The sequence below is a fragment of the Podarcis pityusensis genome (genome assembly GCF_964106645.2).
Source record: "Podarcis pityusensis genome assembly, contig: HAP1_SCAFFOLD_100, whole genome shotgun sequence".
Classification (NCBI taxonomy): Eukaryota; Metazoa; Chordata; class Lepidosauria; order Squamata; family Lacertidae; genus Podarcis; species Podarcis pityusensis.
In genome coordinates, this window is record NW_028293325.1 from 84,204 (window position 1) to 98,385 (window position 14,182).

The 14,182-nt window shown below is 43.3% G+C and overlaps 1 long non-coding RNA gene across 5 annotated transcripts; it reads right to left on the reverse strand.

Annotated features, from left to right (window-relative positions):
- Positions 1–2,742: 2,742 nt before the first annotated feature.
- On the reverse strand, positions 2,743–13,345 carry LOC308469086. 5 transcript variants are annotated; one of them, XR_013981994.1, is made up of 4 exons: positions 13,236–13,299; positions 10,932–11,008; positions 6,838–7,227; positions 2,743–3,746 (listed from the first exon to the last, which is right to left on the reverse strand). It is a non-coding gene; the product is annotated as an uncharacterized lncRNA (long non-coding RNA). The 5 variants fall into 5 exon arrangements; XR_013981995.1 differs by lacking the exon at positions 2,743–3,746 and having other exon boundaries at positions 6,828–7,186; positions 13,236–13,345; XR_013981996.1 differs by lacking the exon at positions 2,743–3,746 and having other exon boundaries at positions 6,828–7,227; positions 13,236–13,345.
- Positions 13,346–14,182: the final 837 nt, after the last annotated feature.

The following is a 14,182-nucleotide window of genomic DNA, read 5'->3' on the forward strand; positions in this document are numbered from 1 at the left end:
TTTAACGTGTGGGTGAGATATAAGGATTTGTTGGAAAGTAAAACACCAAGGTGGCTGTCACCAATGGAGGCTAAGGCTTTGAAAAAAACTAATATGGAGACAAACTGGCCAAAATATTGTGAAATTTTAGAACAAGTTGGAGAGAAACTAAAGTTGCAGAGTTTCGACAAATTAAAAACTAAAGTTCGAGACTGGCTTCATTATTATCAAATAAGGGAGGCTTTTAACTTAGACAAAAAGATTGGTTTCCAGGAGGAAAAATCTAAATTGGAAACTGAATTGTTAGAGCCTAAAACTAAGAATTTGTCAAGAATGTATAATTTGCTGCTGAAATGGAATACACAAGATGAAACGGTTAAATCTGCTATGATTAAATGGGCACAAGATTTTGGACATAATATTATGTTTGCTGACTGGGAACGGTTATGGACTACAGGTATGAAATTTACGGCTTGTAATGCCTTAAGAGAAAATATAATGAAAATGATTTATAGGTGGTACTTAACCCCAGTCAAGCTAGCAAAAATTTATCACTTGCCCGATAATAAATGTTGGAAATGTAAAGAAAATGAAGGTACTTTCTTTCACCTTTGGTGGACGTGCCCAAAGATCAAGGCCTTCTGGGAAATGATATATAATGAATTAAAAAAGGTATTGAAATATACTTTTCCAAAGAAACCAGAGGCCTTTCTCTTGGGCATGGTAGGTCAATTGGTGCGAAGGGAAGATAGAACTTTTTTCATGTATGCGACAGCAGCAGCAAGAATACTCATTGGGAAATACTGGAAGACACAAGAATTGCCTACCCGAGAAGAATGGCAGATGAAAGTCATGGACTATATGGAATTGGCTGAGATGACCGGCAGAATTCGAGACCAGGGAGAAGGGTCGATGGAAGAAGATTGGAAAAAATTTAAAACATATCTTCAAAAATATTGCAACATAAAAGAATGTTAGAAAGAGGTTGGGAAAAGAATATTAGGTCGTTTAGGCAGATATGATATAATGAATTAAGTAAAAATGAAGTATAGAAATTGATGGGAAAGAGGAGGATTAATTATATTATTGAATGTTAAAATAAGTAAATGAAAAGAAGGTTAGAAGGATCTGCTGGAAATACGATATAAACTAGAATACAAAGCGGGGAGGTGCGAGGAGGTCATGGAAATAAGTAAAAGGAAAAAAGGTTAGGTAAAGGTTTAATTTGCTTTTTGATTTATTTTAATGTAATGTATTTTTATACTTTTTGTTAAGTTTCTTTTTTACTATTTGTTTTTTGTTATATGTTTATTTTATCTTGTATGACTTTTCTATTCTTTTTTGTAATTTTAAATTTGGAATAAATATTATTAAAAAATAAATAAATAGAAGTAGCCCTTGGAATTGGGTGCAGCTGGTGCTGTCAAGGTAGGATCTGTGTCAGATGCTGAATCTGTCTTGCCCCGGTTAGCAACCTGGCTGCCAACTTCTGCACTGGCTTAAATGTCCAAAGCGTCTTTGGAGGCAGCCGAAGCGTCTTCGGAGGCAAGATGCGGACCTTGAGGCTGTCCAGCTGTCACGGCTTTCCCTGTCCGGGGGGGGGGGGCAGCTGGGTCTCCAGTCGAAGTGGAGGGAAGGCCACAGAGGCCCCCCGGCCTCAAGCAAGGACCCTGAAGCAAGGGACCCCCCTCCTTCCGACAAAGGGTCAGCCAGGGAAGAGCTGCCCACTAGGGTTGCCTTATGATGGGCAAGAGAGCGAAATCATTCAAGGATGAGGCACAGAGAATTTCCTTTAGACTTCTTTCTAGTTTTGCCAAGCCTGCTCCTGTCCCTCTAATAGGAGACTGATCTTCAGATATCAGAAAGTCAAGCTTTGGCTGGCTATAAATTATTGGGTTGTCTTTGTTTTTATTATGTATTTTGTGTTTTTTTATTTTGTTTATCTGATGCTGTGAATTGCCCTGAGATTTATGGGTAAGATTTATGGGTATACAATTGTTGTTGTTGTTGTTATTTTGTAAACTTCAAAAAAAGAAGCCAGGGCCGTTTGATAATAATCTGCCAAAATAACGGTTAGCAACCAGAGGCAGCTAGTTTTAATGGTCTTATCAGATCTTCTTCTCCATCTTTTTCAAATATTTCTAATCTTTCAACTCTTTCCAATCCTCAGTGGGAAAAGAAAATGAAAGCTCACCTCACCAGTGTTTCTAGGGGACCCAAGCACCTGGAGGTCACAGCATTATGGGTGAAAGGATGTCAGTGGCAAGGAGGCCTGGGACAATGGGCCAGGTGTTTGCATGTGCCCCCCCCCCCAGTTCAACTACGGCCTCCACTGGGTTTTCCAGAAGCCATGCGAGATTTTTCAGCCAAGCAGGTCAAGGCAATGTTATTATTACATTGATTAAACTAATTTTATTAAATTTCTATGATACCCCTCACTGGGGGATCATATGCTTGTTTCACCTCTGCACTCTAAGTTATGGGTGGCCTTTCTCTCTTGCCAGCATTGTATATTGGAAACAAAAAATGCCCAGTTTGAAATTATTATTATAATTATTATACATTTATTTGTACCCTGCCTTTTTCCCTGATGGGAACCCAAGGCAGTTTACGGATGAAAAGAAGACAAGCTAAAACCTGGGCGGGGGATCTACAATTAAAAAGCAATTAAACACTGATAGAATTAAAACTGTGTGTGTATACATATAAATATCTTGTAAAACCAAACTAATAATGGCAATAAAAACAGCACAGCAGAAGCCCTTTCATTAAAAGCACATTTTTATTTTATATTGATGTATACTTCGCTAATTGTAGAGTTGGAAGGGACCCCAAGGGTCATGCAGGAATCTTTCGCGCAACATGGGACTCAAACCCATGAATCTTGGTCAAAATTTTAGGCCTTTATAGTGCAATCCTATACACATTCTCTCAGAAGTTCTTTGAAGTTCAGTGAGTTTGATTCCCAGGCATAGCCCCGCAGCCTTCCAGCAAAGGCTCCTCTGTGTGGTGGAATTTATATATATTTATATATATAGTTGTAAAGTATTTTGTACTTCTTTGATTTTACCACCCGAGGGATTGATATAGGCACAAAAGGCCTTATGATCTTCAGATGGACAGCAACTCCGTTGAACCTGTGTTCCTGTGGTGGAATCTAAAAATGAAAACACTTTTTCAAAAAAAAGGTGTTTTGAAGAATATATTGAATTTGCCATAACCTCACAATTGCCATCTAGTGTCACATTTGTATAATGCACCTTCAAACATTATATTTGCAGCCGTAGAGCTGAGTCTGGTGTCCTGGGCAAGGGTGGTTGGGATCCCAGGGTAAATATAAGGCGCAAGATCTTCTAGCACCACAAGTTTTTGCAAGTGGTCTCTATGAAAAGCCAGTCATGTGTTGTGCTGAGACTTACAGTTTAGGGGCAAACCACAGTTCCCATGATTCTTCGGGGGTGGAGTCATGTGCTGTAATGTTATGCCATGTCCACAGCCACTAACCGCAACAAAGAGGAATACTTTCTGGTGAATTTTCCTTAAATTGTCTCGTCTCAATTATATTTTTAGCATTTCTCTTGAAATTTTTTTATTGATTTGACATTTGTTTTAAATACAGAACGTAATCCAGTGTTTAATCCAGAAGCCGGCCAGCTTTGGTGGAAAGATTAGCAGAGCAAATATTAGCACTGCTCGATCCAAGGAATACTTGGAGGCTTTTAAACCAAGCCCGGTCAGAGAGCAGATACTGTACGGTGTGAAAACCCCTATGAAGAAAAAGAGAAAGGTCAGAGCACTTTCCATTGGGAGTTTCCCAGTTTGGGAGAGAGCAGGAAAGCAAAGGTCCTTTTGTAGTCCAACCCTCTGCAAGGGAAGAATCTTTTTGCCCCTCAAACCCAGGACTTTGAGATGGAAAGTCTCCTGCTCTACAGACTGAGCTGTCCCAGTGATTTTCAGCGTCTGGGTATGCGCAGAAGCAATTTCCAGAGCCGCAGACACGCACAGATGTGATTTCTGTGGGAGTGATCTGGCCCATGGCCCTGGGTTAGGGTTAGGATTTTGTTAGGGGTAGAGTTCCCTTCTTGCCAGGGAACCCTGGGAACATGGGGCTCAAAGGATGGCCCTGAGATTAAGAGTCTTGTGCTCTGCCCAATGAGCTATATTGATTGATCTAAATAACAAACACTATTTTTTATTATTTAATAATTTACAGTGATGTAAAATAAAGGGCAATATAAATAAATAAATAAATAAATAAATAAATAATCCCTCAACTGCCAAAACAAATGGTCTTGTAGCACTGTAAAAACGTAACAGATTTTGGGGAAACGTTTTTAAGAGGGGGCCTTGGTGAGTGCTAAGAGGGTGCCATGGAGTCCACGTGCCACCCTGGGAACCTCAGTCTGGACCCTAATGATGAAGCAAATCACCAGTCCCTACATAATAGGAACGCCATGTGTAACATTAACCCCACAAGAGAGGTTGGTCTTTGTTCTCGCCTGGGAGCGGAGCGATTGAGAGAGTGAGGAGGTGCAGGCTCCCAGAGTGAGGAGGTGAGAGATGCTCCCAGGTTGTTCTTGTTGCAGTTCAAAGGCCTGGGACGTGCCTCCTTCGCATCCAGCTCCCCAAGGCCACTTTGCACGACACCCACCTCCCAAAGAAGAGAATTACAGAGTCTCATGTGCCTTCCATTTCGGGAGAAACTTCTCAAAGGAATATTTGCTCCCTTACAGGTTAACGGGTGACCTCTCCCTTCTGTTTTAGCTGATTCTGGAAAAACAAAACACCATGGGTAAAATTTTCTGTGCTGGATTGTTGATATTCTCCTGTGTTTTGGCAGGTGAGTTTATCAGAGTGTTAAATAAATTTATCCCAGCAACACAAATGAGGGATGTGGTTATTTAGCAAACGCAGGGGAGTTTTCCTATTTGTTCCTATTTCCTATTTGTTCTTTGACTGTTTGTGCATTAAATTGTGCAAAGATGTGATTTCTCCAGGCCAATGAGACCTGGCCTGGAGAAAGTGGATAGAGGAAAGTTTTTCTCCCTCTCATAACGGTAGAACTCACAGAGCTGGACGCTGGAAGATTCAGGACACATCAAAGAAAGGAAGTACTTCTTTACAAAGCGCACATTATGGAACTTCCTGCCACAAGAGGCAGTGGTGGCCACCAACTTGCAACTTCCGCTCAGGATTTTCCCCAGGGTAAGCCCCATTTCAGCCAGCATACTCTGCACCCTCCTCAAATGCTTTGGCCTGGTTGGGAGGTTTCCTGGTGTTAACGGAAAATTTCGAGGGCTCCCTTGGACAAAAACAAAGACACCAACCAGGATAACTTGGAGCAAAACAGCAGCCTGTAGGCTTGGCCTTTATTGATCTGTTGCAACAGGGTGCTCCCCTCACTTGCAGGAGAGAGGAAGAACCCAGAAAAATGGTGTGCAAGACCTTATAAAGACTTTTGAAATTGCCACCTTGTAGATCAAGGCCACCCCCAGAAACATACATCACAGAAAGGAGGGGTTGAGGGAGGAGTTATGTCCTGTCTCTTGGCTGGTTCCCCCTTTCCTCCCATGTGTACTTTCCAGGTGACAGAGGGGAGTTTGCAGTTTCCTGCCCCCAGAGGGAAGAGCTGATTATTGTCCTTTGTTCCAGTCCGTGCCAAATCCACTCCCATATGCAAGTTCTTTGTGATCTTGGTGGTCTTCTGTCTAGGACCATCAGGGTTGGCATAGCAACTGGGCAGGGCTCCTGTGTATGTGCTGGTATGCTGAAGGGATTGTGGCTGCCCTGTATCAAACCTTCCCCATTTTGTAGTCCTTCCTTCATGGAGTAAAATAAAAGTGGAACAGTGCAAATCCGATGTATGGTTGATTTTCTATGAATTTATAACAGAAGTGTAGCATATGTAGTGTGTGTGTGTGTGTGTGTGTGAAGTTTGTACAAACTGAATGATTGGGGGGGGGGTTCCTGCGACACTGGTAACCCCCTCCCTTCTGGTGGTGCCAATGTTCCCCTGGCCTTGGATGCCCCCTTGACCGCTCACCGCAACCCCGTTCATCTCCACCGTTGCCACAGTCCTCAGGGCGGGCAGGGGCCACGCAGCCGCTTGGCAGGCACGGCTCACTTGGGGCGCAGCTCCAGGGACCTGGAAATGTTGGGAGGATTAATGGGTTGCCTCCAAGCAATCTATCTGGTTGGCCAGGTTTTGGGGAGGCGGAAAATAAAGCTTTACTTTGGGGGCGACAGTTCCTGAACTACACGTTGTCCAGTGCCACACTCATCACCGAGAAGGTCACCTGCGCTCTTGACATGCTCCAGATAAGGAGCGGCCGGGGAGGGTGAGGAGCCCAAGACCCACCTGGAAAGCACTGCAGATTCTTCCGGTGTAGGCCAGCAGGGGGCGCCGGGCACCTGAGGGTGACGCAGGGCTTCGCCACAGGGGACAATCTGGCTTCCGAGGCTCAGCTCCACTGGGAAGCTCCCGTTGAGTCCTGCAGGGTGAGGAACCAGGGGTCATCTAGCCTGACCCTTGCAGATGGGAACCATAGATATATAAACATTTTTATCGGTCAGCTGCCAGGAATCCCAAAGGGGCATTCCTGGGAAGCAGGGCATCAGTAAATTTCATGATAAGAATGATATTTCATTATGCCGGCCCTACCAGGCGGGTCAGTAGTCTGGAAATCAATAAATAATAATTATATGATATCACCACGGTATGTCCTGCAGCTTAGAAATGTAATATGTGATATCAATATGGAATTACGACAACTGTGGCATTTCCTCCACACAGGGAAAAAGGCCAAGCACATGGCTCTGCGCCTGTTGGATTTCTGACCACCAGTGCCCCAAGCTTACCTTTCTCGGCCATACTGTACCAGGTGCGGAGTTCACAGGCTGTGGCCGCGTCACTCATGGTCAGGGAGCGGAGTCAGGTGGCTTGGTTCGCTGCTCCGAGGTGCTCATGTACCAGCCTGGTTGGGGGGCACCAGGTCAAAGGGGTGCTCTAACTGCTTAGCAATGCTTCTCTGCCTTTCAAATGAAGCAAGTTTACCCTGGTCAGTGCCCATGCTGACGTCCTCCCAGCTGCAGGCGGTGCCTTCAAAGTCGCAGGCCAAGGCGACACTCGGCGGTGCCAGCCCATTGGTTCCCAGAGTTCAGGGCACCAAGTGCTGTTCCTCCCATGAGCTACAGTTCCCAGAGTTCCCTAGGAAGAGAAATGGGCTTGGGACGGCAAGGAGTTGTATACTGTGGAATGCAAGGACAGATTGTTTACTGTTCAGTAACTATTTAAAGGACTATTTTGAAATAAACTTGAACACCACTGTGGAAAAAAGAGTAATCTGGGACGCAAGCAAAGCTGTTATGAGGGGGTTTCTGATACAACAGAATACCATAAAGAAAAGAGCACAGAACGAGAAAAAGGATAAGATCTTGGAGAAAATTAAGGATTGTGAGAAAAAGTTAAGATCGAAACCGAAGTCACAGGAGATTCTGAGAGAAATTAAACTTTTTCAAGCACAATATTCCAAATTGCTAAATCAGGAAGTGGAGTGGGAAATCAAGTTAATGAAACAAAGATCATTTGAATCGGCAAATAAATGTGGGAAACTGCTAGCATGGCAGTTGAAAAAGAGACAAAAACTAAATATAGTGACTAATCTAGAGATGGAAGGGAGAAATATCCAGAATCTTGTGGAGATCAGAAAGTGTTTCCAGAGATACTTTAAGCAACTTTACACTCAAGGGCCGCAAGATGAGACAGAGATAGACCAATTTTTGGGAAGGAATGGACTACCAAAATTGTCTCAAGAGAACAGGACAATCTTGAACTACAAAATAACACAACAAGAGATTGAAGGTGCCATTCAGAATATGCAATTGGGCAAATCTCCAGGGCCAGATGGGCTTACCTCCAAATATTATAAGATACTGAAAGATTATTTGATGCAGCCGTTAATGGAGGTTTGCAATGAGATTATGGAGGGGAAGAGGGCACCGGAATCGTGGAAAGAAGCTTTCATCACATTGATACCTAAATCAGAAACTGAAAAGACACAACTTAAGAACTACCGTCCCATCTCTCTCCTGAATGTGGATTACAAAATTTTTGCTGATATTTTGGCAGGTAGACTTAAAAAAGTTTTAAAGGAAGTAATTCACAAGGACCAGGCTGGTTTTCTCCCAGGTAGACATTTGTTTGACAACACTAGAAATATTATTGATATTTTGGAACTTTTACAAACAAATATTAATACAAAAGCTGTGTTGATCTTTATAGATGCGGAGAAGGCCTTCGATAACATTTCTTGGAAGTTTATGAAGAAAAATCTTGAAGGGATGGGAGTGGGACGGGGGTTTGAAAATGGTATAGAGGCAATCTATTCAGAACAAAAAGCTAAATTGATAGTTAACAATGTGGTGACAGAAGAGTTCAAGATAGAGAAAGGAACACGACAAGGTTGCCCCATATCCCCTTTGTTATTTATTTCGGTCCTGGAGGTGCTCCTAAACATGATCAGAGGGGACCGGTTGGTTGAAGGGATTCAGGTCGGAGACAAACAGTACAAATTGAAAGCTTTTGCAGATGATCTGGTTTTGACATTGCAGGAGCCAGAATCTAGTACGAAAAGAGCTTTAGAATTGATTCATGAGTTTGGTCTGATGGCAGGTTTTAAATTAAACAAGCAAAAGACAAAGGTTCTGGAAAAAAAATTGACAACTGAGGAAGCAGAAAGATTTCAGAAAGAGACAGACTTAACAGTTGTTAAGAAGGTAAAATACCTAGGGGTTAATATGACTGCTAAAAATTTGAATTTATTTAAGGACAACTATGAAAAGTGTTGGACAGAAATTAAAAAGGACTTAGAAAGTTGGTCAAGATTAAAACTTTCCTTGTTGGGCCGAATTGCTGCGATAAAGATGAATGTATTGCCAAGAATGCTGTTTTTGTTTCAGACCCTACAGATTGTGGACAGAGTGGAATGTTTTACAAAGTGGCAGAGAGATATTTCCAAATTTGTCTGGCAGGGCAAAAAGCCCTGAATAAAATTTAAAATCTTAACGGATGCAAAGGAAAGAGGGGGGTTTGCCCTGCCGGACTTAAGGTTATACTACGAAGCTGCGGCTTTCTGCTGGATGAAAGATTGGTTACTTCTAGAGAACACTGACGTCCTGGATCTGGAAGGGTTTAATAATGCCTTTGGATGGCATGCATACTTGTGGTACGACAAGGTAAAAATTCATAAGGCTTTCAAGAGCCATATTGTCAGGAAGGCCGTGTTTAATGTCTGGGTAAAATACAAAGATTTATTAGAAAATAAGACCCCAAGGTGGCTGTCACCTATGGAAGCCAAGGCCCCGAAAAGACTCAAGATGGAGGCCAATTGGCCGAAATATTGGGAAATACTAGAGAAGGAAGGAGTCACTTGGAGATTGCAGAGTTTTGAGAAATTAAAGGAGAAAGTGCAAAATTGGTTACACTACGCTCAGATTAGAGAGGTCTTTAAGCTAGACAAGAAAATTGGTTTCCAGGTGGAAAAATCGAAATTAGAAACTGAACTGTTAGAACCAAAAACTAAGGTACTCTCAAAAATGTATAACTTGCTGTTGAAATGGAATACGCAGGATGAAACTGTCAAATCAGCTATGATAAAATGGGCACAGGATATTGGGTATAACATTATGTTTGCTGACTGGGAAAAGTTATGGACCACCGGTGTGAGGTTCACGGCATGTAATGCCTTGAAAGAAAATATTATGAAAATGATATACAGGTGGTACATGACCCCAGTCAAGCTGGCAAAAATATATCATTTGCCTGACAATAAATGTTGGAAATGTAAGGAAACTGAAGGAACATTCTTTCACCTCTGGTGGACGTGCCCAAGGATCAAGGCCTTCTGGGAAATGATTTACAATGAGTTAAAAAAGGTATTTAAGTATACCTTCCTTAAGAAACCAGAGGCCTTCCTTCTGGGCATTGTAGGCCAAGGGGTGTTAAAGAAAGATAAAACTTTTTTTATGTATGCAACAACAGCAGCAAGAATACTCATTGCAAAGTATTGGAAGACCCAAGATTTACCCACACTGGAAGAATGGCAGATGCAACTGATAGAATACATGGAGTTGGCTGAAATGACCGGCAGTATTCGAGACCTGGGAGAAGAGATGGTGGAAGAGGACTGGAAAAAATTTAAGGACTATCTACAAAAACATTATAAGTTGTATGAATGCTAGGAGAATGCACGATTGAAAGAAACATGGCAGCAGTAATCTTATTGTAAGACATATGAAAATAAGTGAAAAGGACGTAATTTGAAGTAACACTATTGGAGATTTATATAACAAGAATGGAAGTAAGGTAATAAATTGCTGCATGTAACGATAAGATTGAGAACGCAGGGAAGGGAGATGTGAGGAAGTCTGAAGATTATGAAACTATGATTTGTGAACAACATTTACTTTAATCTGTATCTTTTTTTCTTTTCTATCTTTTCTTTACTCTAACTTTATTTTATATTCTTGTATGTTATATGGTGATGGTAACTTATATGTTTGGTGTTTTTTAAAAAAATTGCAATAAATATCTTATAAAAAAAAAAAAAAGATTGTTTACTGTTCAGATGCCACAACCCTCAACACCCAGAGCAAGCAATAGTTCCCAGGGTGCTTTGGGGGGACATTGTGGTAACTGTAGTTTGTTCCGTTTCCCAAAGAGACCCTGTCAGAGCTATAACTCCCAGAGTTCCCTTGGGAAAGGTTGCACAGAATATTCTCTCCCCCCATAGGAAACTACAGTTCCTATGCTTTGAGAGATGCCGTGATGGGTTAAATACTATCTGCGAGGGGAATTGAAGCACATCTCCTTAATTCCTTTGGTGACACCAAAACTGGTGTCAATGGATCTTGTCAGAGCAATCCCAGCGGTCTTTGGTGACGCCAAAACTTACCACAATGGATCTTGTCAGAACAATGCCAGCAGGCGAAATTGCAGGTGCCAGCACTTAGGTTCCCGGAGGCGGCCCAGCTAGGAAAAAACCGGGGGAAGTGTCATTAAAAGGAGAGGAAGAGAGACAGGGAGCATGGGATACATGAAAGGGGCATCAAGGGGCATCTAGTCCAACCCACTGCAAGGAAGCTCATATGTATTTTAGGGCACTGTTTTGTGAAGTATTCTCTGCTTTTCCCCCATGCTTTTTGAAACTCTTTGTCTAGTGTGATCTCTAATTGCCTCTGTTAATCTAGCCAGTTCAATATACTCTAACAGTTTGTCTTGCCATTCCGTTTTTGTTGGCACAGCTTCTTTTTTCCAGTTTTTAGCAATTAGGATCCTTGCCACTCCTGTGGCATAGAGGAATATTTTCTGATCTTCTCTTGCTATACCTGTGTCCGTTATCCCTAGTAGAAAAGCTTCTGTATTTTTCAGTTATACTAAAACATTTTTTTAAGCTTGTCATAGTGTTTCCACTTTTTTGGAGCAGGAATTCAGCAGAGCCCATACAGACCTGAGAAATATCAGTGGGACAGGTTTCTTTCAGAAAAACTGAAAGGGGGGTCCATGTAAAAACAGGCATAGGATATATCAAGCTCAAATTGCAGTGCAAGGAGTAATAAAGTACCATATTTTTTGCCCTATAGGACGCACCTTTTCCCCTCCAAAAATGAAGGGGAAATGTGTGTGCGTCCTATGGGGCAAATGCAGGCTTTCGCTGAAGCCTGGAGAGCGAGAGGGGTCGCTCTCTTGCTCTCCAGGCTTCGGGCAGATATCCGCAAGCCTGGGGAGACCGGCGCGACTTCCTGCCAGGCTCCCAAGGCTTGCGGACAGCAGCCTGCAGCCCGAAAGCCGGGGAGCGCAGCCTGGGGGGGGAAATAATTCCCCCCCCTTTATTCCCCCCCCCCAAAAAAAACCTAGGTGCGCCCTATGGGCCGGTGCGCCCTATGGGGCGAAAAATACAGTTTACAGGGAAGTGAGACTACTGTGCCATCATACGACTAACTTAAATGAATGCTATTTCTATTATTTCTGAAGCATTTTCCAAAGAATCCTGTGATGGTCATCAAGTCCAGCTCGCTGCAACCCAGGAATATGCAGGTGTCACAACCTTCTGCTCAAAGGTGATTGAATTTAATTGCTAGATGTTGCACTTTTAAATGACACTTTCAGGGATATTTAGGTATAGGATCCACACCTTCTCCTGCAGCTGCAAGTTATGCCATGAAGGACACCTTGCAATCAGTTTACTGACTGGAAGCAGAGTTTACTGACTGACTTACAGTCTTCCCAGGAGCATTTCAACAGTCAGGAGCAGACCTGAAGCCTTCAGGGTGATTGCACATTGCTAACAACATTTATACCTCCAGCAAAAGGGGAGGGGGGGGAAATGAGGCTCATGAATGTAGAAAGTGCTTTTCTTTAGATCACCTCTTAACATTGCAAAGTGCTGCAAGTGTCCAAAACTGGTCTGAAGTTGCTGTTTTGTAAATATTATTTCTGCTTTTGAAAATCTTAACAACACAAATGGCTTTTGGGGCTGCCCACTATAGCAGGGGCTGATCCCCATTTATTCTTGTGGCATTCAATTCAAGGTATGTGTTTTCACTTTACTTGGCTAGTGTGGATAAATCTGGAGGAATTACCTGGTTCCAAAACCACTGATGGAAGCAATGGTTCGTCTGAGCAAATTAAATTTTCAGCACATTGCTTGATTAGGCTCACAAAAGCTGTCTAAGGGTTAAATGCAATAGAGATCTCAAGCCAATTACTTGGGAGTTGCTGAGAAATGGGGAAAGGAGACAGGGCCGGGGGTGTTTCTCCCCAAAATAGAATAAATAAAAAAACCTCTACTGTTAAGGGTTAGGGGAGACGAGACTAAGCCCCAAATGTTCTTTTTAGGCATTTTTAAAGGGCTTTACAGCCTTTAAACGCTTCTGGGAGGGAAGGTTATTGGTGTTTTTAAAAACTATTTACAGATATTTCTACCCCGTCTTTTTATCCTGTGAACCGCCAGATAAATCCACTATAGTAAATAACAACAAAAGACAACACCCTGCGTCGCCCTTAATTCGGTTCTGCCCCCCCCCCCCCAGCCTTTAAAATGAATTTTGACCAAGGGTTCCCCGGCCGCGCATGCAGGCCACACATTTCCCCCTCTCAACGAAGCAGGCAAAGGGGCAAAGAGGACTCGCCCTCCGGGGCCAGCGGCTACCCGTGGACCGCGAGCTCCGGCTGGTGGCAAACACGGAGAGGATCCTACCTCGGAGAGGAAAGGGTTAGCTAATCCGCCCAGCGATTTGCCCAGATTCGTGAGAAGTTCCGCCTATTGCCGCCGACGTCCCTCTCCCCCCATCTTTCAAAATGGAGGCGCTTCCGGCATCTATTTCCCTGACACAAAATGGCGCCGCTGGCAACAACCGCCATAAATGGAGGGGCTTCCGGATATTAATTCCCTCATCCAAAATGGCTACGGTAACATTATCCGCCCTTTTCCACTTCCGGGCAGCCATTTCCCTCTTCAAAAATGGCACCCGCAGCCTCTCCACATGCAGTCCCCCCATCCTGGCTATTCTGTTTCCGCCCTTTTTTGTCATTCTTCTTCCATCCTCCGTGCCTCTCCTAAAATGGCTGCAGAGGGCGCCTCCTGAGCTCCGGCTGCTGACTTTTTCTCCACCTCCTCTTCTCCCTCCCTCCTTCTCCTTCACCTTTTCGGAGCAGGAATTCAGCAGTGCCCATACAAACCTAAGAAATATCAGTGGGACCGATTCCCCCCCCCCCCATCCACAAGAACAGAAAGAGGAGCCCCGTGTAAAAACAGGCATAGCATATGTCAAGCTCAAATTGCCATGCAAGAAATAATAAAGTTTCAGAGGGACCACCTCGCCATGTGAGCTAACTTAAAAGAATGCCCCCCACCGTTTATTCTTTCTGAAGCACTTTCCAAAGAATCGTATAATATAGCTGAAAGGGACCCGAAGGGTCATCCAGTCCAACCCGCTGAAAGGCAGAAATATGCAGGTGTCCCTTACACAGAACAACGTCACAACCTTGTGCTCAAAGGTGATTGAATTTAATTGCTAGATGTTGCACTCTTAAATGGCACTTTAAGGGATATTTAGGTATCCAATTATGCCACGAAGGACACTGGGAGCAGAGGAAGTGCTGCTTGCTTCCCAGCCACTCACTCTTAAGCACAGCTACTTGCTC